General features: G+C 40.5%; 1 long non-coding RNA gene across 1 annotated transcript; it reads left to right on the top strand.

Annotated features, from left to right (window-relative positions):
* Positions 1 to 913: 913 nt before the first annotated feature.
* Positions 914 to 8729, top strand: LOC129641678 (uncharacterized). Its single transcript, XR_008709398.1, has 3 exons — positions 914 to 969; positions 1448 to 1596; positions 8477 to 8729. It is a non-coding gene; the product is annotated as an uncharacterized LOC129641678 (long non-coding RNA).
* The last annotated feature ends 11813 nt before the right edge of the window (positions 8730 to 20542 follow it).

Genomic DNA, 20542 nt, shown 5'->3' with positions numbered 1-20542 from the left:
AAAAGCAATGAATTAATCCAGATAATTTTTTAAAATATTTATTTATTTGAGCTTCCCTTGTGGCTCAGTGGTAAAGAACTTGCCGGCCAATGCAGGAGATCAGGGTTTGATCTCTGGGTCAGGAAGATGCCCTGAAAATAAAATGGCAACCCACTCCAGGATTTATGCCTGGGAATCCCATGGACAGAGGAGCCTGGCAGGTGGGCTACAGTCCATGGGGTCACAAAGAGTCAAACACAACGTAGTGACTAAGCAACAACAATAAACCTATTTATTTATTTACTGTTCTGGGGTGTATGGACTTCCCATTGTGGGGCTTCTCTTATTGCAGAGCGTGGGCTCTAGGCACATGGGGGTCAGTAGTTGCTGACTGTAGGCTCGGTAGTTGCGCACAGGCTGAGTTGCCCTGGGGCACGTGGGATCTTCCCAGACCAGGGGTCAAACCCATGTCCCCTGCATTGGCAAATGAATTCTTAACCACTGAGCCACCAGCAAAATCTGATAGCTTTTTGGTTACTAAATTTTCAGAGGTAGGTATTTTTGGTTTTATTTTGCTAGGGAAGATCGACAAACAGACTTCACTTGAAGAGGTTGGAACAAAGTGAGTAAAGTGCTTCCCCTCTGGCAGTCTCCAAAGCCCAACTCAGGGCAGCTTCACTTTCCTGCAGTGGCAGAAGGATCACAGCAACAATTAGGATAAGGATTACCCACAATACTGGCTTAGATTGGAATCACAGTGTCAGGACAGGTAGATTAGAGGTGGGCAGGACGCTTTCTTAAAAAAGAAACTTTCCTACTTAGCTTTTGTTCTGTTTGTTTTGTTTATGTTCTTTGCCTATGAAACTGAGTGGGGGCTTCAGCTTGGCCTATAGCTGGTCCTCGGCTGCTGTACAGGATGGAAAATATCAAATATCCCTAAATGTTCACACAGCCAGTTTGATACTACAGAGTCTATCTAAGTCATTGCTGGTGAGGAGGGGGATTTCTATAACAAAATTTCAAAGTTCTTTTGATTTTAATCCCATTTTTAATGTTGTTTGTTTGGGGCTGTGCTGGGTCTTTGTTGCTGCACACTGGCTTCCTTAGTTGTAGCAAGTAAGGGCTACTCTTTCGTTGCGGTGCGCTGGCTTCTTATTGTGGTGGTTTCCCCTGCTGCAGAGCCTGGGCTCTAGGGCTGGAGGGCTTCAGTAGTTGGAGCCCACAGGCTTTAGCGCATGGACTTAGCACTGTGGTACATGGGCTTAGTTGCCCCATGGCATGTGGAATCTTCCCAGACCAGGGATCCAAACTGTGTCCCTTGCATTGGCAAGCAGGTTCTTAACCACTGGACTACCAGAGAAGTCCTTAATCCCATTTTAAAATATATAATACTCTGCTAAGCTAGGTGTGTGCTAAGTCACTTCAGTTGTGTCTGACTTTTTGTGGCCTTATGGACTATACCTGCCAGGCTCCTCTGTCGATGGGATTCTCCAGGGAAGAATACTGGAGTGGGTTGCCATGCCCTTCTCCAGGAGATCTTCCCCACTCACGGATGGAACCTGAGTCTCCCGCATTGGCAGGTGGGTTCTTTACTACTAGAGCCACCTGGGACCCAAGGTAGGTGAGGCATCAGGAAAAAAATGATACGAGGTCTCACACTTCCAAAAATTAAAAATAACTTTCTATAACAACTAGAGTAATGGTTTAGGGAAGTGGATAAACCACATGAAGACATGATTCCCCATGGCCCATTGACCTGCCTTATAATCTTCATCTTCACTAGCATTTAATTCACAAATATCTTTGTGAGTGAACGTGAGATAAAATCCCTTTTCCTAGTACTTTGCTAGATATTTTTGCAATTCACAAGAAGGAACATGTTTTATGAGTGTAGTCAACTCACAGAATTATCTAAGCCTTCTTGGAATCATTTACTGAGCAAATGGCATGCAAATCTGAAAATATTCACCTTTACAGCAAGTTTGCCAACCCCAGTTTATACTCTCCCTTCTCTTGACCCAACATTTGGAAGGTGCATTGTACTTCTGAGACAAAGCTGTTTCAGCAGGTGAACAATCTGCACGAGCGGGTGTCTATAAAGAAACATTTATTTACGTGTTGATTTTCATGTGTTATTTTCAGCAATTACACATTTTTGCCCTGTAGATTATCGTGGAAGAAATCACAAAAGATGTCCTAGAATTAGCAGCCAATTTAAAGTAAGTGCTCTACTGGGATGTTTTTGACAAGTGCTAAATGTCATTCTGCTTGCATAGTACAGGCAACAAATACCTGCCCACGAATGGAGTGGTGAATCTAGCTCAACATTAAAATTTCCCCCCAAACTGGACTTGAAGCCTGTCAACATTCTTGAATTAAAAAAAAATAAAAAGAGCCAGATACTTGGGTCTTGGCTCTACCCTCCTCCAGGCATTGGGGGAAGTCAGTTCTCACCCACCCCGAGCAGCACACACGTCCCCTTTCCTCCACTTCTTGAGTTCCTTGGCATAGATTCTGGTTGGTAATGCTGAGATTTGTTACTCGCTGTGATGTCTTGGCCAGTCCTCCTTCACCTGCATTCCGTTCTTAGTATCTTCCTCAGACTTCTTCAGGGGTCCCAACGCCTTCTTCTTTCTGACAGGCTCACAGGGCGACTTCCTCTGTAGTCTGGGCTGCAGCCTGAAAGTTCTGAGACTTTCCGCTAGATACCTTCACGTTTCTTTCTGTATTGGCAGGGTTTTCTTGTGGCAGTAGCTCTGCACAGATATCTCTATTTTGTTTTCATTGGCACCTCTGCTTGAATATGGAAGTGCCTGAGACCAGATGGTAGTGGAGGCAGTGGCCAGGGACAGGAAACCTGGGGTGAACACCATGCACTGGACTGAGAGTGGATTACATTGCAGACTGAAAGATTTTTTTTTTCCCCTTTAACTGTGATAAAGACCATGTAAGGTAAAATTTACCATCCTAAGCATTTCTAGGAGAAGGCAATGGCACCCCACTCCAGTACTCTTGCCTGGAAAATCCCATGGACGGAGGAGCCTGGTAGGCTGCAGTCCATGGGGTCGCTAGGAGTCGGACACGACTGAGCGAATTCACTTTCACTTTTCACTTTCATGCATTGGAGAAGGAAATGGCAACCCACCCCAGTGTTCTTGCCTGGAGCATCCCAGGGATGGGGGAGCCTGGTGGGCTGCCGTCTATGGGGTCGCACAGAGTCAGACAGACCGAAGTGACTTAGCAGCAGCAGCAGCAGCAAGCATTTCTAAGTGTAGGTTCCGTAGGGTTACATATATTAACGTTGTGCAACAGATCTCTAGAATGTCTTCTTGTAAAACTAAAACACTATGATCATTGAAAAACTCCCTTTTCCCCTCCCCCCAGCCCTGGCAAGCACCACAGAACAGAAAGTTCTATGAATTGAGTTACTTTACATACCTCATGTACATAGGATTATATAGTTTTTGTCTTTTTGTGATTGATGTAATACGATGTGCTCAAGATCTGAAAACTATCAAATAATTTCTATTTACTTGTGCATGCTGCATGCTAGCGTGCTCAGTTGCTTCAGTCGTGTCCTACTCTTTGCTATCCTATGGACTGTAGCCCACCAGGCTCCTCAGTGCATGGGATTCTCCAGGTGAGACTACTGGAGTGGGTTGCCATGCTCTCGTCCAGGGGAGCTTCCTGACCCAGGGATCGAACCCTCATCTCCTGCATTGCAGGTGGATTCTTTACCCACTGAGTAACATGGAAACCCCTAAAATAGAAAACACAGGTCAGTAGCAAGCATAAGAATGTGGAAGGATGTTTAAACAAGGAGAAGGTTTGGAACACTATCTAAGAGAGCTGGAAAGTAAATGTACTATTGAAACAGCATAGGATCACACTAGAGACCCATATGAGGTCAAGAATCTAAAGTGAAACCTGTTAGCATGCTCATATTTTTTTTCCAGGCACATTCTGATACTCAGGTCCATGTATCAAATAGGTGGACAGTTTGATATAATTAGGTTTTGGAAGGTAAGTTCAACAGAGGGAAAGAAGGGGTGGAAATTGATGGTATAATCAAAGGAATGCTTCTTCATTCCTCTATTTTTCTCACATCCATATCCTATCTATTCAATAGATCTGATTCATTCTACTTCCAAAATGCATTAAGCATCTTGTTATCTCCCATGATGCACCCTGATCCAAGTAACCATCATAGATGACTAAATCAGTCAGCAAAATTTTATCTGATCTTCTTAATTTCCCTCTTTGCTACCCTACAACCCATTCTTCATTCAGTGACTAAAGAGATTCTTTGAAAATCTCTAGATGAATATATTCTGTCCCTGCTTAAAACCCTCCACAACTGAGGAAACTGGAACACTCCCTAGATATTTAATGGTATTAAGACATAATTATGAGGTAGTTACATACGGATGTGAGAGTTGGACCATAAAGGAGGCTGAGCCCTGAAGAGTCGATGCTTTCGAACTGTGGTGCTGGAGTAGACTCTTGAGAGTCCCTTGAACAGCAAGATCAAACCAGTCAATCCTAAAAGAAATCAGTCTTAAATATTCATTGGAAGGACTGATACTGAAGCTGAAACTTCAATACTTTGGCCACATGATGTGAAGAGCTAACTCATTGGGAAAGACCCTGATGCTGGGAAAAATTGAAGACAGAAGGAGAAGGGGACGACAGAGGACGAGACAGTTTGATAGCATCAGGGATTCAATGGACATGAGTTTGAGCAAACTCTGGAAGATAGTGAAGGACAGGGAATCCTTGCATGCTGCCAGGATGAGTCCATGGGGTCTCAAATAGTTAGACTCGACTTAGCGACTAAACAACAACAAAAACAACAATGAATTTTTAAAGTGTGATAGTAGTATTGTAGTTAAAAGTTTTTATGTGCATACAACTTTATAGATAAATGATATGATTTCTGGGACTGTTTCAAAATAATCCAGAAAGAAGGGGTATTGATAAATAAACTGGTCAGGGACTGAGAATTGATGCAAGGTGATGGGGAGGGGTCAGTATACTCTTTTCCTTATTTTTTGTGTTTTAAATTTTATTTTTTTAAAAAGGGGGAAAATCTTTCAGTGTTTTTTTCATCCTCTCTTCTCTTCCCTTATTTTTGTCTTTAAATAAATCCATTGCTTTCCTTCCCTTTCCTTCCTTAGAGGTAGCCATGGCAGACCTCCCCCTAGCATGGAGCTGTATCAGAGAAAGAAGGGCTGGAGAAGGTGCCTCGTGCAGCTGGGGCACATGCTGGGTTGGCACAGGAAACCGGCCAGAGCTCCAGGTCATTTCTTCTTCTCAGTCATCCTCCCAAGAGTGAGTGAGCAGTTATGTGTGTGTGTTCTTTGGGAGTGGACGCTTAGTTTCTGACAGCCCTCCTCTATGTCCCACTGGTTTTTAAGTCAGCTAGGATGACTTTTCTTCCAGGGCTGGGCTTCCCATTATGTGGCTTGAACCCCTCATTTTTCAGGGGATCTCTGAGCCCATGATATTCGCCTTCTCTTCTATATCCCCTGCTAGGAGCACAGGTACCTACCTGATTGCTACTTCTCCCTTCATACCTGATCCCATGTGAATCTTACTTTCCTGCCTTGGCTGTAGGAAAACCTTTCTGCCAGTCTCCAGCTTGTTTACAGTGAGCGTGGCTCCACATTGTAGATGCATTTCTTGTTGTTGTCAAACTTTTTATTTTATATTGGAGTATAGCCGATTAACAATGTTGTGATAGTTTCAGATGAACAGCAAAGGGACTCAGTCATATATATATAAATGTATCCATTTTCCCTTAAACTCTCCTCCCATCCAGGCTGCCACATAACATTGAACAGAGTTCCCTGTGCTATATGTAGGACATTGTTGTTTATCCATTTTAGATGTATTTTTTAATCAATTACAAAATGTTTATTAGTAAGATACAATTTCTGTGCGTGTGTTAGTCACTCAGTTGTGTCTATTTGCGACTATGGGATTTTCCAGGCAAGAATACTGGAGTGGGTTGTCATTCTCCAGGAGGATCTTCCCAACCCAGGAGATGAACCTTGGTCTCCTGCATGGCAGGCAAATTCTTTAGTGTCTGAGCCACCAGGGAAGCCCTACAATTCCTGGGCAATATATAAAATTAACCTTTTGGAAACCATCCCCCTAACAGAGGAACATAATTTTTGATGTTAAGAAACATACAAACTCTTCCCTAATATAAATCCCCATTACCAACTCCATTAGTGGTGGATACTCCTTTAGAGCATGGAATTGTCATAACTAAGATGATGATCCATTTGTCTTCCAGTGTATTTTTGATTTGCTCATGGGGGGAGGTGAATTCAATATTCTCCGTTCTGCCATCCTGATCGCCTCCCAGAATGCAACTAATAAGTGTTGAATGAATGGTGAAATTAGGAAACCACCACTTGGCAACCCCAGTGATAATGATTCAGGCATAAATCATCAATGGATCCAATAAAACCAGGCAGTAAAAGATTATTGAGGAATGGGATATTTACATAATCTGAAAGTTTTTCTTTCATAAGATAACTTATTACCTGGGTTAAAAAATACTAATTTTAGAGTGAAGAAATAGGAATAGATCCTCCTTAATCAAAATCAACATTATAGGAATGAGAGAAATTAATGTCATGAACTCTCTTACATGTTAGCTGAGAAGAATACAGCACAACTTGTGTGAATTTCCTACCAAAAAAGCATAATGTGAATCTAATTTTGAAGAAACCTCAGAGAAACCCAAACTGAGGGGCATTCTGCTGAATAGTTGGCCTGCAAGCTTTCAAAATGTCTAGGTCTTGGAAGACAAGGAAAGACAGAGGAACTATTCTAGGTTGAAGTAGATTAGAGAGATATGACAATTGAATTCAACCCATGGTTTTAGATTGAATCTTCTACCTAAAGATGACAATTTTCTATAAAGTATATTATTAAGAATATTGCAGAAATTAAATGGGGTCTCTTAGCTTATAGGTTTGTATCAATTTCCTAATTTCAATAGTTATGCTATGGTTTTGAGGGGCACATGGGTGGAAGGTATATGGGAGTTATTTGTATATTCTTGCCTCTTCTCTGAATTTTGAAAGTAGTTCAAGATAAAAAATGAAAAAATGATAACAAATAAACAAATCCCAAGCAAGAGGGTCCAGTGTCTTATTGCCACATTTAGCTGGACAAATATATTCCCTTACTTGACCCTGCTGGTCACTGCCTTTGTTTCCCTTCACTTTACTCTTGTTGGAACCACTCCAGCCACTTTTTCTTCTTTCACTTCTACAAACATCAGTCAAATGGGTTTCCATGTCAAGGTTTTTATATTTGATGTTCTTCCTTCCTCAAAGTATTCCTTCCAGTCTTCACACGGAAGACTTCTTTTTCAGTCAGCTCTCAGTTCAAATGGATCCCATAAGGCTCTTTTATCTTCTGCACTGCTCTTGTGAAGCTTCCTTGTTTATTTGTTTGTTACTTATCTCTGTTCAGTAAATGTAAGTTCTTTGAGGGCAAGTACTTTGTCTATTTTAACCCCCTGGGCTTCTGGGATGGTGCTAGTGGTAAAGAGCCTGCCTGCCAATGCAGGAGATGTAACAGACGAAGGTTCAATCCTTGGGTCAGGAAGATCCCCTGGAGGAGGGCTTGGCAACCCATTCCAGTATTCTCGCCTGGAGAACCCATGAACAGAGGAGCCTGCCTGGCCACGGCCCATTGAGTCACAAAGAGTCAGACATAACTGAAGTGAGTTAGCATGCACGCATACACCCAACAGCTAGGATAATGCCTGATGAATAATAGCTGCTTATTCTTCATCATTGTGTCTGACTGATTCTGTAAGGTCTGTTGAATCATTGACATACAGAGACTTTAAAACAGTCTTTCAGCTTAGTATTCCAGTCCTTTGACATGTCCTGGTTAAAAGAGAAAAAAAATAAGAAACTAAAACGACGAAAAGACACTTGGTGGTTAAACACGTGAAGGAAATGCCCCACTCTGTGTCTCCCTTAAAAACTCACAGAAGCCCTACTGAAATGAATTCTGCTTCCCTTTATTTACCAAAACATGTCTTAATTGTATTTGAGCATGGGATCCTTTTTTTCAATTTGGTATGAGACTATAAAACACTGTGCTGGGATCTTCCTGTACTCCATTTAATATGCTCCAGTAATGGAGGCAAAACCTATGGTGTATACATTTGTGAAGTGAAGTGTTAATCTCTCAGTCGAGTCCAACTCTTTGTGATCCCATGGACTGTCACCTGCCAGACTCCTCTGTCCACGGGATTTTTCAGGCAAGAATACTGGAGTGGGTAAACATTCCCTTCTCCAGGGGATCTTCATGACACAGGGATTGAACCTGGGTCTCCTGTATTGCAGGCAGATTCTTTACTGTCTGAACCATCAGGGAAGCCCATGGTGAAAAAAATGAAAAAATGAAAAAAAAAAAAAAAAACCTGAACATATTAGAAGATGTCTCCTGTTTGACCTTACAGTGAAGCCATGGATGCCACGCTGTGTTCACTGCCAACTGGGGCTGCGTCGTCTTTGACAACCAGATGTACTACGTCCCTCCCTCCTCCAGCAGCTCTCCCCAGGAAAGATGTCGCTACACGCTGTGCCAAAAGGTCATGAGAGCAAGCGGGGGATCCCAACCCAACTGCCAACACCAGTGGAAGAAGTGTGCAGGCAATAAGGAATTATTGCTTATCTCCTGGATTCCAGAAAAGAGAACTCAACAAAGCAACATAATTAAAATGAATTTTGTAACCAATAATAAAGTTTTTGCTTAGTAATTTATGAAACGTGTAGTGTTCTTAAATAATCATAACTATATTACAAATTTTATACTTTTTTTGGAATGAATTTTGGTAGTATTCATTCTCTTCCTACATGCAGATTGCAAGTGTGGATTACTAAGGAAGTTTATTTTATACCCAACTAGTACCACATTGGAGAAGGCAATGGCACCCCACTCCAGCACTCTTGCCTGGAAAATCCCATGGATGGAGGAGCCTGGTAGGCTGCAGTCCATGGGGTTGCTAAGGGTCAGACACGACTGAGCGACTTCACTTTCACTTTTTCACTTTCATGTATTGGAGAAGGAAATGGCAACCCACTCCAGTGTTCTTATCTGGAGAATCCCAGGGATGGGGGAGCCTGGTGGGCTGCCATCTATGAGGGTCGCACAGAGTCGGACACGACTGAAGTGACTTAGCAGCAGCAGCAGCAGTACCACATTTGGCACGGTTTGGTTTTACTAGCTGTTTGGTACTTCCATATCTTCTCCAAGTAGAAAACTGACTACCTTTTAGAAATGAAGTGTTAAAAGAAGACGTTACATAGTTTCTTCTCCACGAGGAATTTCTCTGATCTAAATCTGCTTCCCTTTACTCTTCTGTCCTTGGGCTATACCCAAGCTGCCCTAACCACTCTTCCCCTGCCCCACCCCTGTCTCCAGTAAGAAAACAGAAAGAAGGCTTAGTGTTTGCTACCAAATGCCTACAAGTTGCAAGATCATTGCTTTCATAAAATTTTTTTTTCCCTTTTTCACTAAGTCAACAATTTAAAGTCCCTCCTCCCCAAGGTCTCCCCTCCCCAAATACATTTCTGTTCCCTTATTGTCTTTCCATGTATGTTCTAATTTGAGAAAAATATTTTTTCTATCAAGATATAATACAAATCTTAAAAGACCCAAAGTTCAGGTGAGGGAAGGTTGTGTAGGGTAGGATCTTCCTTGTCTGTATACTTCATCGCCACTGGGGTAGCTGTGGGGGTAGACTTGATTTCTAAGTGGGTTCAAAACTGTACAGGTACAATCATTGCTCCCGAAAAGCAAGTGGGATTGAACACAAATTCTACCACTGTTCTTTGCAGCTACAATTTCTCACAAAAGAGTGTTCACCAGTTAAGACTCATGATGGTAAAATCTAAGAATATTTTTCTATCCCCACATCCAGGGGCAGAATTGGAAGGGTACTGAGATGGTTTCCAAACACTCACCCTGAACAGAGTCCACCTTTGTGATTCAGCTTAGAGAAAAAAAGGAGTGAGTGGTAAGAGAAGGAAGGGGTTAAAATGAAAGAATGAAGACAGAAATAAAAAAGTATTAAGTCCTTATCATCATGAATATCTGAGACCCAGTACAATATTTACAGATAACACTTGAAGAACCTTGTGAACCTGGGCACACATACAATATTAAATACAAATAAATATTAATTTAGTTTATTTGAGTTGAGTGGATCCTAAGAAGAAATACAGAAGGATGGTCAATTATAAGTTTATGTTTTTCAAGTTAGTAATTCAGAGATAGCATGGAGGAAGTGCTTCTGAATCTAAACAGAGAAAAAATTTTCATCTGGAATTTTTCATTCTCACCTGATTTTTTAATATGCAAATATCACTGCATAAGCATCCAACTATAATGTACTTAAGCCAATATCTTTCATATCAGTTGCAAAAAACAACATACCTCTAAAAATAGCAATGGCTTATAAAAGTAGAGGCGTTGGGAGGGAAAGTACGTTGGGAAGAAAAACTCTGCCCCCTTCTGAATTCTGAGTCTTGAGTCAGTTTTAACTAGCTCTTTATAATCAAAACCTCAGCAGCCATCAGCACAGAGAAACTAGTTCCGCTTATCCCCTCGCTGAAGAGCAGCAACTAATCTTGTCAAGGATCGGTGACTCTTCTATTGCTCTGATACTCATGATGAAAGTGTAAAGGGTGTTGCAAATGAACTCCAGATAGAACATGATAGCTCTGCTGGTGGCTTCTCTCTTTTTTCTTTCCTCTCTAGAGTAAATACCACACAGGGTTGAAGGCTGGAAATTTGCTAGTCTGGCTATTTAACAAAGATCTTTTTCAAGAAAATTCTATCAACTTTTTTTCCCATAGGGATCCCAAAAGTTCAAGTTATACTATAAGATCATTGGAATAAGATGGGAGGGGTACTTTAGAACAGTTTATACCCTCTAAAAGTAACTAGTAGGAAAAATGACCACTGCTGTAGGGTTATATAGTACCTAGACAAGTTTGTAAAATATACACAAATACTTGAAATGCTTTCTCCTTAAGGTTGTTTTTCTTTATCTATTAGTGCTCAAACATATTTCTTGTCTCAAAGTCTGCTCTCAAAAAAAATATTTATCTAGATTGAAAGTGCAAAGATCTTAAAATGTGGAGCCACTAAAGTCCAGGTTTGGGGCAAATATTGACTCTGCTACTTAAAAACCAAGCCAGCTTGGAAAAGTTGCTTAACTCTGCATGTCAGTTCCCTCCTTCCTTGGGTTGGGGGGAGGGAAGAGAAGTGATGAAGATCAAAATAGCTAACTCATTTTATAATGTATCAATGTTCTCTACACTCAACAAATATTGAGTCTTACTGTGTGCTATGCACTTGGGATTCACTGGGAAAAAGACACAGTACTGGCCCTCAAGAAGCATATGGTCTTGCTTCTCAACAACCAAGGTCTGAGATATCTGGACTTGAGGAAGAATGACATCAGGCTCAATGGTATACTACTCTTGCCATTAAGCCATTAAGAAACAGAGGTGGAAAGCCAAGGACATGCTGGAAAAGAAACACAGCAATAGTGTGGATATGATGAGAAGGCTGGAGGGCCAGTGGTGAAAAATGAAATCTTGAAGACAGTTTAGTCTAGAATTTTGACTGCCTATAATGGGACATCAAGGATGAATTGACCTGGTGACCCCCTAGATCATTTTTTTCCTGATGACAAATTAGGAGATGGTTGCCTATTCTGTGAACCATTCTGAGTCTAGAATGGCTCAGTTAGTTCTGGGAAATTGTGGAGGGCATGACATCCAAATCAGCTACCTTGGAGATATTAAGGGTCACATGTTATACATAGATTAGTCACTGAATTGCAGGCCCCACAGTAAGGAGAATTCCAGCTCATCTGTACCCTTAGCTTCTAGATGTCTTTGAATATGCCATGTTAATGTTGTCTCTGGAATATATCTTACCTACCTACTGGGGTATTCAGTTCAGTTCAGTCACTCAGTCGTGTCCAACTCTTGGGAGAAGTTAATTTAAAATGTGCACGAATGCAAAAAAAAAGTTGCGGAGGGGGGAAGCTTACAGTGTGATGAAAACTTCTCAGTGCTTTTTAAAAGTTTTTTGATTTGCTAGGGACTTTCACACGTATGGAGAAGGTGATGGCACCCCACTCCGGTACTCTTGCCTGGAAAATCCCATGGACAGAGGAGCCTGGTGGGCTGCAGTCCATGGGGTCGTGAAGAGTCGGACACGACTGAGCGACTTCACTTTCACTTTCTCAACGTCAACCCACCCTCACAACTGCAGAGCTACCACTAGAGGTTCCTGAGCGCTCACAGCTTGGAATTTATCTAGGGCCCATCAGGGGCCAGTGTTGTGTTAGACACTGGAGATTTAACAGGGAACCTTGTTTCTGGACCAACTGGATTTTATCTAATTAACTCAATGATTTCCTGAGTTTATTCAAACAACATTTGGAGTGTCTTAGACTGGAGTGTATTTTGTACTGTGCAAAATATACAGCTGTATGATTCAGCTGTATCGTTAACCCTGACATTCAATCTCTGTACTTTAGATTCATTGAAAAAGTACAAGAAACACATGTTCCTAAGTTGTTGAAGGGAAGACAACAAATATTTATCATGCTCCTTTCATTTGGCAGGCTCCAGTCCCCCTGTGTATTTCTCACTTAGGCTTCACAACAAAGATGAGGTGTAGGCATTATCCTGTTTACATAAGAATTGAAGTTACAGTCTGAATTGCTGTAATGAAGAAACCAGAAAATATAGTGGCTTAATTAATTAGTGAGGAGTCAAATTTGCTCAGTCGTGTCTGACTCTTTGCAACACCATGGACTGTAGCCCACCAGGCTCCTTCGTCCATGGACTTTTCTAGGCAAGAATACTGGAGTGGTTTGTCATTCCCTTCTCCAGGGAATCTTCCTGACCCAGGGATCGAACCCAGGTCTTCTGCATTGCAGGCAGATTCTTTATCATCTGAGCCACCAGAGAAGCCCTTACTTCTGTTTATTTCTTAACAGCCCCAGTGTGAGCGCTCCAGGTTGCTGGAGCAACTCTACCCTATAGGGTTATTCTGGGGCCCAGATTCCCTTTCTATTGCTACTGCCATCTCCTGCATGGCCAAAGCCCAGTCACCAATATATAAATGTTCCAGGTTATGGGAAAGGAAAGAAAATAATGTGTTGGCTAATGAATTTGTTGGTTTTTTTCCCTAAAATGGCTCTAGGAACACTTAGTTTTCTTTAACTTCAATCAAAACAATTGTTAGATTGTATTGTGACAGCTGCCATATCAGCATACATTTAAAAAATTGTCAAAATTGGTGAATTTTGTGTAGCCATTTTAATATTGGTGATGGAAGAAAAAAAAAACATTTAAAGCATATTATGTCTTACTATTTCAAGAAAGGTAAAAATGCAACTGAAATGCAGAAAAGGTTTGTGCAGTTTATGGAAATGTTCTGTGACTGATCAGATGTGTCAAAAGTGGTTTGCAAAGTTCTATGCTGGAGATTTCTCACTGGACCAATCTCTACCATCAGGTAGACCAGCTGGAAGTTGATAGCTCTCAAATTAAGACATTAACTGAGAGCAATCAACATTATACCATGTGGGAAATAGCCGACATACTAAAAATATCCAGATCAAGTGTTGAAAATCTTTTGCGCCAGCTTGGTTATGTTAATCACTTTGATATTTGGGTTCCACATAAATTAAGCGAGAAAAACCTTCTTGACTATATTAAACCTTCTTGACTGTATTTCTGCATGTGACTCTCTACTTAAACATAACAAAAATGTGCCATTTCTAAAGCAAGTTGTGAGAGATAATGAAAAGTGGATACTGTACAATAATGTTGGATGGAAGAGATCATGGGGCAAGCAAAATGAATGACCACACCAAAAGTTGGTCTTCATCCAAAAAAAGTGATGTTGTGTATATGACGGGGGTGGCAGAAGAGTCCTCTATTATGTGAGCCTTCCAGAAAACCAAAGGATTAACTCCAATAAGTACTGCTTCCAATTAGACCAACTGAAAGCAGCATTTGACAAAAAATATCTGGAATTAGTCAACAGAAAACACATAATCTTCCATCAGGATAACATAAGACCACATGTTTCTTTGATGACCAGGCAAAAACTGTTACAGCTTGGCTGGGAAGTTCTGATTCATCCACCATATTCACCAGACATGGTACTTTAGGGGTTCCATTTATTTCTGTCTTTACAAAATTCTCTTAATGGAAAAAATTTTCAATTCCCTGGGAGACTGTAAAAGGCACCTGGGACAATTGTTTGCTCAAAAAGATGAAAAGTTCCGGGAAGATGAAACTATGAAGTTGCCTGAAAAATGGCAGAAGGTCGTGAAATAAAATGGTGAATACATTGTTCAATAAAGCTCTAGGGGAAAATGAAAAATGTGTCTTTTATTTTTACTTTAAAACTGAAGGAAACTTTGGCCAACCCAATATATTGCACAAGTGGCTTTGTCCTGAAGGAGATAACCCAGAAACTGGAGCAATCTTTTCTGCTCATATCCTTCTAATCTGAATTTAGATGCATGGCCACATCAAGTTGCAAAGGAGGCTGAGAAATGTAATCTATAGATGGGTAGCCTTGGACTCTGCAAAACGTAGTGCATTCTACTTTATACAAGATAGTTAGTGGGAAGTTGCTCTATAACACAGACAGCCCAGCCTGAAGCTCTGTGATGACCTAGAGTGGGGTGATGGGAGGGGAAGGAGGCTCAGGAGCAGGAGGATAAATATATAATTATGACTGATTCATGTTGTTGTATAGCAGAAACCAACACAATGTTATAAAGCAATTTTCCATCAATTAAAAAAACTTTAAAAATAGAGTGTTTTATGTTCAATTAAAACATAAATTGACAATGAACATTTAGAGTAGTTAGTAGACTTTGGCATAGGTAATAGGTAATGAAACAGGAATTCAAGCTTAGATTTACTTGAATCCAATACCTTGCCACTCTCCCTTAAACACAAGAGCTAAAGAAGTCTGCCTCACCATCCATTTATCTGCAGAGGAGAATAATAATAATATTTTACTATTATAGTTTATGCATGAGCAATTAAAATTAGGTGTCAACTTTTCAGAAACATAGGAGCATTTTTCTATAATATTAATTTGTCTTCCTATAGATGCCAATATCTCCCTCTCCCACCCCTTCAGTTTTCTTGGAAATATCTTAAATTTTAAGCAGCCTGGCCTTGTGACTCATGTGAACTACTTGTTGAATAAGTTACAGAAGAAAGAAAGGAAAATGAGGTAACTTCAAAAAACTTCCATTTCTTTGCCAAATCTGTCAGAGGAGATACTTTAAAGATAGTACAGTGTAGCAAAGTATAGGTTTGGTCAAAACTGGATAATGTGTAAAAAGTCAATAAGTGAAATGCCTTTCTTTAAAAAAATGGTTTCTTTGCTCCCATCACACTTACAGAGATCCTTGAAACTACTTCTGAGGATAAAAAAGGAATAAACCATGTTTTCATATTCTTGGCAAAGAAAGAAACAGTGGTTTCTTTTTAAAGGGAAGAAAAACTGGAGTTCAGAATGAAAAAAAGATGCCATGTTCATTGTAAACTATTGTTTCTATAAGTGAGAAACCATTGTTTGTTTTTACTTATTTTTTTATCTTTATAAGTAAATTTAATTCTCATATAGAATGTATAGGGTGAACAAATAGCAAGCTTTAATGCTGGCCTTCTCATTGTAAAACACATACTTTTTTGTTTCCCTTTCCCTCGCGCTTGATGGGTAATCACTAAGTATAAGGTAGTTGTCTGGATCACAGTCACCACAAATCCTTTTTCCTTCTTTTACTTTTTTTTAGTCCCTGAAATCTTGGACCTCTATCTTTCCTCTATCCAATCATTCTAGAATGCTTTCTATAAGAGCTTCTAATTGGCAAATGTAACATTTGTACAATCCTACTACACTTTGCTTTCTTGGTGGCTTAGATGCTAAAGCATCTGTCCACAATGTGGGAGCCCTGGGTTCGATCCCTAGGTCGGGAAGATCCCCTGGAGAAGGAAATGGCAGCCCACTTCAGTATTCTTGCCTGGAAAATCCCATGGACAGAGGAGCCTGGTAGGCTACAGTCCGTGGGATCGCAGAGTCGGACGTGACTGAATGACTTCACTACACTACACTTCACTTCACTACACTACATGCAGCTTTGAGTCTACTGACCACACTTTTTCTTTTTGCAACTCTCATTTTTTTCAGACCTTGACTTCTAAAATATTTTGCCCTTGACCCTCAGTTCTCTCTGTCTTTCTCTCCAACAGCCCATTCTCCCATCTGATCTCGCCTCTCCTATTGCTTCAACCTGCAGCTTTACGCTGTGGTTTAGGATTTAACATCTAGTTCCTGGACCATGGAAAGAATGAATTTGCTAACACATGTCTTGTGTCAGATCTCTTTCCTTTTCCTGCACTTTGCTTCCACCTGAATCTATTCTGCACTGTATTCCCACTCGAATCTTCTTAAAGCACTACCTTCATTCAATCAATCACCCTCAAGAAATCTTCAGTAACTCCCTGATGACTAAAGTCCCAATACCTTACTCTACTTTTAATTTCGCATGTGCCAGACATGCTTTTAACCATTAGGTGAAGGTATCTTTCTCATCCCATAGCAAAGTTCATGAACTTCTTTTTACGTTCACAGCTACCACCATAGTCAAGCAAGCATCAGCCCTTACCGAGATATTCCTAGTAACTCCTGTTTCTATTTTTGTCTTACTGTACTACACTCTTCACAGTCAGAAGGGTCTTTTAAAAAGTGAATGGCTTGTGCAATAACTGGCCTATGTGCTGACAGTTTTGGGTTGTTTTTTTTTTTTGAGTTACTGATTCAACCTCCTTACTGGTAATTGGTTTACTCATGTTTTCTATTTCTTTCTGCTCAGTCTTGGAGCTTGTAATTTGTAGAAATTTGCCCATGTCTTGAATGTTGTCCATTTTATTGCCATATAATTGTTGTAGTAATCTGTTATGATCTTTTCTATTTCTGTGGTGTTGGTAGTAAAATTGGTTTATTCACGTTTTCTATTTCTTTGTGCTTCAGTTTTGGAGCTTGTAATTTGTAGAAATTTGCCCATTTCTTGAACATTGTCCATTTTATTGCCATATAATTGTTGTAGTAATCTCTTATGATCTTTCCTATTTCTGTGGTGTTGGTAGTAACTGCCCCTTTTTTATTTCTGGTTTTATTGATTTGGGCCTTCTCTCTTTTTTTCTTGGTGCCTCTGGCTAAAGAGTTATCAATTTTGCTCATCTTTTCAAATAACAGCTCTTAATTTCACCAGTCTTTTCTATTTTTAAGTTCCCATTTTTTTTTTTCAGTTCTGATCTTTATGAATTCTCTCCTACTTACTTTGGGTTTTATTTGTTCTTTTTCTAGTTCCTTTAGGTGTAAGTTTAGGTTGTTTTAGATTTTTCTTTTCTCCTGATGTAGCCTTGTATCATTATAAACTTCCCTTTTAGAAACAGTTTTGCTGAGTTCCAAAGATTTTGGATCATTATATTTTCAGTTTTACTTACCTTCAGTTATTTTAAAAAATTTTTCATTTGATTATTTTAGTGATTCACTGACTGTCTAGTAGCATATTGTTTAGCCTCCATGTGTTTGTATGTTTTGAAGTGGTTTTTTTCTTGTAGTTGGTTTTTAGTCTTGCAGTGTTATGGTTGGAAAAGATGCCTGATATAATTTCAATCTTCTTAAATTTACTGAGATTTATTTTATGGCCTAGCATGTGATCTCTCCTGGAGAATGTTCCATGTGCACTTGAAAAGAATGTGTATTCTGCTTTTGTTTGGAATGTTCTATATATACCTATTAAGTACATCTGATAGAATGTATCACCTAAAGTCAGTGTTTTGTTATTGATTTTCTGACTGGTTTGGTCCATGATGTCAGTTGGGTGTTAAAGTCTCCTACTATAACTGTGTTATTTTCAGTTTCTCCCTTTTTGTTTGTTAATATTTGCTTTATGAATTTAGTTGCTCCTATGTTGGATGCATATATATTTACAATTCTTTTATTTTCTTCTTGTAGTGACCCTTTGGGCATTATGTAATGTCCTTTTCTCTCTTATTACAGTCTTTGTTTTAAAGCTTATTTAGTCTGATATAAGTATTACTGCCCTGGCTTTCTTTTAATTTCCCTTTACATGGAATATCTTTTTCCATCCCCTCACTTTCAGTCTATATGTGTCTTTACATCTGGAGGTGGTGTGTAAGCCTGCTGGTGGGCAGGGGTAGGGCCAGGATTCAGGAGTTCCTGGGGCTGATGGCTGCCCACTGGCAGGCGAGGCTGGTTCAAGGGCTAGTGCTCATGCACTGGTGGGTGGATCTAGTTCCATGATCTCTGGCTGCAGGGTCCTGCAGTTCCCAGAATAGGTTTTCAGGGCCAGGTCCTGGTCCCTCTAGGGTCCTGGGGCAGCTGTGGTCTCAGGTGGTCTTAAGGCATCAGGCCTGTTGGTGGGTGGGGCTGTGCCCCTGCCTGGTTAGCAGTTTGGCCTGAAGTGTCCCAGGATTGGTGTCAACAAGCTGGTAGGTAAGGCTAGGTCCTGGAGCTAATAAAGTTAGAGGGAGCAACCCAAACTGGCAGTTACCAGCAGCAGTGTCCTTGTGGTGGAATGAGCTCCCCAAATTGGCTGCCACTTACGTCTATGTCCCCAGGGTGAGCTTCAGCTGCCTCCTGTCTCTCTGGGAGCCTCCCCAAGATGAACATGTGGGTCTGATCCAGGTTTCCTTCAAATTATTGTGTCTACCCTGGGTCCCCAAGCATGAGATTTTGTTTGTGCTATTCAAGAGTGTAGTCTCTATTTTCCACAGCACTCTGGGTCTCCTGAAAGTAATTTCTGCTGGAATTTAAGCCAAATGTTTCAGGGGCTTATCTTCCCAATGTGAGACCCTTAGTCTTGGGAGGTCAAAGTGAGACTTGGATGCCTTACTCATTGGAAAGAATCTTTGCAAATGTAATTATCCTCCCATTTGTGGCTCACCCGACCAGGAGCATGGGTCTTGGATATAATGTGACTTAGCCCTCCTATCTGTCCTGTTATGGTTCCTCCTTTATATCTTTAGTTGTTGAAGATATTTTCTGCTAGTCCTCTGGTCTTTCTCATCAGTAATTGCTCCATAATGCCTATAATTTTGTTGCGCCTGTAAGAGGAGGTGAGGTCAGGGTCTTCCAGCTTGGCCATTTTGGCCACTCTTTCCTTATATTTAATTTGGTATTTGTAATTTTGTACTCTTTTTCTTAAAGAAGGATCTTCATATTGTTTGAACTTCAAGCCCCATACAATCTAGCTCCACCTTTGTTAACTACTGTTTTTTTGGGACCTGGAATTGTTTGCATCTTATAATAAACACTCAGTAAATGAAAGAAAGATGCCTCGCATTTTATAGGAGTAACTAATGTGTCTTCCCATTCCAGGGAGGTAATTTCCATTCCTCTCACATCTATTCTGTACTTTGCTTCTGCATTAAACATCTTAAAATACCACCTTCATCCTGCCACTTCCCTATTCTAAACATCTCCAATAACTCCAAATCAATGGAGAACAAAATTTAAATCTCTTAGCCTGCCATTCAAGACTTGAGACAACCTGAGTTACCTCCTACTTCTTGTCTTCATGAGTACCGCATTATAGGCAGACAGATCTATTTACCACTTCAGGAACATCTTTACTCCTTCTATTCCCAAGCCTTCACATTAGCCATTTATGTTATCTGGAGGAACTTTCCTCTAATCTTAGTGATCTGGAAACCTTATTCCTATGCAAGACCCTTTTCAATGAAGTCTGCCCAGATGCCAGCAGATCCAGTGTTCTCTCCCTTTCCTGAACTCTGGCCAAACACGCCATTCTATTATTCAGAATTGTCTTTTATTACTAGTTATCTTCTCTCGTCTCTGGTTCTATCTACACATCTGGATTATTCAAGCACTTTTCTCAGGGACCATAATCTCATTGGAGCTATCCCCAGCTTAGAAGCCTCAGTGGAGACTGAAGAGGTCATAGGGAGCCAGGGCTACCCAGATGGTGCTAGTGGTAAAGAACCTGCCTGCCAATGCAGGAGACACAAAATATGCAGGTTCAGTCCCTGGGTTGGGAAGATCCCCTGGAGAAGGAAATGGCAACCCACTCCAATATTCTTGCCTGGAGAATCCCATGGACAGAGGAGCCTACTGGGCTACAGTCCATGGAGTCGCAAGGAGTCAGAAACAACTGAAGTGACTTAGCACACAGCACAGCACTGGAAGAAATAATAGAATTGTACAGCTTCCTTAGAACCAAATAAAATCACCAAAAATATAAACAGAAAAGAAATAAAGTCTTGTAAGAATGGCAATATAATACTTTAATCTAAGTTCCTAAACCATAAACTCTTCATGGGCAGCTATAAACCGGAAAAGTAACTGGAGCGGGCTGCAAAATTACACTTCCAAAGATATTACAGTATAGCAGTTGGTAATGTGATGATCATGG

Source organism: Bubalus kerabau, chromosome 1 (assembly GCF_029407905.1).
Source record: "Bubalus kerabau isolate K-KA32 ecotype Philippines breed swamp buffalo chromosome 1, PCC_UOA_SB_1v2, whole genome shotgun sequence".
Taxonomy (NCBI): Eukaryota; Metazoa; Chordata; class Mammalia; order Artiodactyla; family Bovidae; genus Bubalus; species Bubalus kerabau.
Note: the sequence above shows the minus strand (reverse complement) of the source record. Positions and strands in the feature narration are given on the sequence as shown.